Here is a 4,493-nt window from a genome sequence, read left to right as displayed (position 1 = left end):
CGATGGTCCTCCTTCCACTCGGACGGTCCACATCGTGGCCATCGCGATGGGCCTGGCCCCTGTCGACCCTCCTCTGGGTGATATGCCCCCTCGCGTCGGGCCTTGGATCATAAGGGTCACCGGCTGAACGCCGGTCATCATGATGTCGGGGCCCGTAAGGCCCACCCCGCGGAGGGGTGTGTCGGGACCCCGATAAAGCCATAGGAATCAAACCTGTAACACATCGCATCCCTTTGCGGTCTCATGCACGGTTAACCCCACGGCTGCAGCCTTACCTTAGCCGGGACCGTTTGCGCCTTTTGACTCACGTATGCAATTGTGTCGCTAGCATTCCAATGTCAAAGAACCCGGATCGACAAATCTAGTCATAAACCAAAGTGGCAGTACCGCACAAGGACACGCATACATGACCCAACAAAGCAGGTGTCGGTCACCAGCGAGTGTAGACGAGTCGTAGCAAGCTACAAGGACTCCATTACATCGTGTGACATTTCCCCAAAGGGGACAGACACAACAGCTAAGAAGGACACATGCCGGTCAACCACTGTGTCCGGAGCGGTAGCGAGCTACCATGGCTCATTGGATCACAAAGGGGCATTTCCCTGTAAGGAGTGCTACTAAAGTTCACGGCTAGGTAGTCGAACCCCATACATATCAAGTACGACACACGTACGCATGGCATACCGATATGTATAGATACATCGATGGCATCACAACATAACCATAAACATACAAGCTTTATTTAAGAGGCTCGGAAGAGCCACACACATAATATTACACAGTAAGGGTCTTACGACCCATAACAGCAGTCATTCAGTTACAAGCCAACGGAAGTGTTTAAAACTGTCTGAGTACACACAGGTGCAACTAGAAGGCACATGGCCTGACTATACTACAGACCCAACCTAGGGCTAGATTGTAGCTGGGACACCAGCTACTCGTCGTCGTCGATGTCTATGAAGAACCCTCCATTAGGGTCATTAGCAACCTCTGCAACATTTATTAAGCAAACATGAGTACGGAGGTACTCAGCAAGACTTTAGGATAACTATCTACTCATGCAATGTATCAATAAGGTATTGTGGGGTTTCATGCGGAAAGCCAGCAATTGACTCGTGGCTAGACAACTTGCATTTTTAAATAATTTTGACAACTTGATTTCTCGCACACGAGTCCACTAACACCACAAAAATACTCCATCGTGGAATCATTCCGTCTCCATACGGAAATGCCGTCCACGACACTCACGCTTATCTTGAGAATTTTATGAGTAGCCATTGAAGTTATCTATGAACAACATATGTCTCCAAGTAGTCCATATCCGCGGACGCGGCTATTCGAATAGCTCATAACCCTGCACGGGTGTACTTCATCACACACGCTCTCGCCACTTATCGCCATGTGCACGTCATGCACCTCGGCAACCTTCAAGCGGAAGCCCAGCAAGGGAGTCGGCCACGAGCGTTAACCACATTAGTACCTAGTTCAGGTCTATCGCCTATCTGAGGGTAACCCGCATGGAAGTCCGGCCAAGGCTTCCGCCACGGCCCCAAACGATGTGCGCAGGGTTCCCAAGCCCACCATCTGGGTGCCACTTGGTACACCGTGCCACTGCCTACCGCATCACAGCCCACCTCTCAGGTCAGCACCATGCACGGCCTCCAGCATGACTATAACACCAGAAACTACTTGCAACTCCTGGACCGAGTACTAAGCAGTTAATAAGTCGAGCGGGGTCATATTTCAGGGCCCAGCATGTGGTAGTACCTCATCTTGGATTACATACACGGAACTCAGTTCCTAAGGACGGTTCCAATGAAACAACACGCCATGTACTCCTACACAGCCTTTCACCGGTACCTTTACCAAATCAGGTTCAACATACAACCTTTGCTTACCGAACACATTCTCACAATTTTGTTCATCTCCCAGATGACAGACCATACACAACTCTAAGCATAGCATGCATGGCAGGATAAGGTACATCATGGCTCAAGCAACTACCAGGTATGCTAGGTTGCAAGTTTCAGCTATTTACTGTGACAAGGATAGGTCATGCAAAGGAAGTGGGTTCAACTAACGTGGCAAAAGCATTTGAATTATTTGATCCTAATGCAGTAAGTAAGTGCAGGAGCAAGAACATGGGATTTATCGGGATGATCAAAATGGTAGCTTGCCTTGTTGCTCAGAGGAGTGACAATATCCGTCAAACGGATATTCGGTGGAATCCGGGGGAGCGGAGCCTACCGAAGGGAATGACAACAATCAATATTAAACATATGCAATCAAGATAATGCATGAGCATGGCATGAGTATGCAAGGTGGTATACTATTATAGCTAACATGTATTAGGTTTGAAGTTGATTTGAATCAAATTCAAATATCATTTCAAACGAGGTATTCACGGATACCATTTTAATTGATTCGACCTGATGCTCAGATCAACTTGCTTTTAACATGCATGGTATGAAATGTTAGGTTGCTGGTTTGTAGTTTGGACAGTGTTTGATCATGTCATTTATAGTGAAATTTAAATATTTCCCAAATTCCATCTACAAAGTAATTAAAAGAATTAACTTATTCATTAATCTACATGTTTGGGTTCTGTAACTTTTTCAAACATGTTTGAAAATGACATATTCAGATTCCTTGAATTTTTCTGATACTTTTTCATATATAAATTATTTTCATTGGAGTTACAGGTTAATCTCTATGAATTTTAGAAGTTTTAAACATTTCTGGAATTATTTTTATACTAGAAAACCCCTTTACTGCATCAGCATGACATCAACAGGTCAACTGACCTGATCAGGTCAAACCTGACAGGGGGGACCCACTGGTCAGCGTCTCAGGGGCTAATCCCGCGCTGACCAGCCCCTAACTGAGTTTGACTTGGCCTTGGGCCCACTGTCAGCAAGAGATTAGGTTTAAACCTACTGGGTTAAGCTGGCCACGTCGTCCCCCACCGCAATATGACCGGCGGCGACCACGGGCGAGGCGGAGGGCTCGCCGGAGTGAGCTAAACGGCGCTACGGGCGTCGGTTTTGGACGCGGTTTAGTGCTACGGACAGCTAGAGACACGCCGCATCTAAAGGGAGAGGAGCTGGACCCAGTGGTCACCGGAATCCACGCCGGCGATGAGATCAGCGGCGTTGCGGCTCGGGCATCGACGGGAGTGCTGATGCAGGGGACTAGCGAGCTAGGAGAGGGGCCCTACGCCATCTATAGAGCTCCAGGAGTTCATTCCTGAGCTCGGCCTCGCGAGCTGAGTACCACAACGACGGCAATGACATGGCCGGCGACGAGGTCCTTCGGGCTCCGGCAGCTAACGTGGTTAAAGGAGGGGGAAAGCCTCGGGAAGAGGGGGAACGGGAAGAAGAGCTCACGGCGGATCTTGTGAGGCTGCCGGCAGGGTCGGGAAGGACCGGGAGACGACGGATCAACGACGACCGGAGCTTCAGGGAGAGAGAGATCCAAGAGGGGAAAAGGGGATCGAGGCCTTGGGGAGAGGATAGAGCCGCGGGGAGGAGGATAAGAAGGCTCAGGCGTCGCGCTGGCGCTCCTCGAGACCTCCAGCAGCGAGCAGGCAGGAAGGAGGTATCCGGCTTGGCCGTCGTGCTCATCTTCTCCCCTGCCTACTGGCAGGAGGAGGAAGATGACCGGGGAGCCCCTGGTGGGCTGGGCCGGCAACAGGTAAGGTTTTTCCTCTTTTCTTTCTATTTTCTTTTCTCTTTTGTTTCTGTTTTGATTCTGTTTTGAAAACTATTTATTTGCTATTTATTTCAGCTCCTAAAATAGTTTGTAAAAACATTTTGAACACACCACAATATTAGTTGGAATGTATCGATGGATTCCTGGAGTTTTCAACATTTTTGAAAACTTAAAGTTTCTGATTTCAAATTTTAAACTTGAAACCAGTAGCTTTTTGCATTTATTTAAAATGCTTAAAGTATCAAGAAAATGGTTTTCTTCATTGCTTATTTACTTCCATGATTTATCAGAAAGATTGAACTTTTCTTAAGGCCATTTTGGGTTCATTGATTTTAACTAGTTTGAATTTTCCTTTATTTTGAGAAGTGGCTAGGGTTTTTGAGTTTTCCTTCACCACTTGCTTTGTTCTTGTTGAAAATTTCCTCGATGCAATGCAAAGAAAACATGAGCACAAAGCTAACTTGATTAAGGTGTCAGGGATGTGACAACTCACCCCGACTCAAAAGAATCTCGTCCCGAGATTTAGAAGTCGTCGGGAATAACGCAGGATACTCAAGTCGGAGACGATCCTCTCTTTCCCAAGTTGCCTCCTTTTCATAATGATTTGACCATTGAACTTTAAGAAACTTGAGGTTTCGACGTCGAGTGGTACGCTCAGCTTGATCAAGAATACGCACGGGGTATTCTCGGTATGAAAGGTTATCTTGGAGATCAAGTGTTTCGTGGTCCACTTCACGGATAAGATCCGAAAAGCAACGCCTGAGTTGCGAGACGTGGAAAAC

The sequence above is a fragment of the Hordeum vulgare genome, chromosome 5H (genome assembly GCF_904849725.1).
Source record: "Hordeum vulgare subsp. vulgare chromosome 5H, MorexV3_pseudomolecules_assembly, whole genome shotgun sequence".
Classification (NCBI taxonomy): Eukaryota; Viridiplantae; Streptophyta; class Magnoliopsida; order Poales; family Poaceae; genus Hordeum; species Hordeum vulgare.
Note: the sequence above shows the minus strand (reverse complement) of the source record.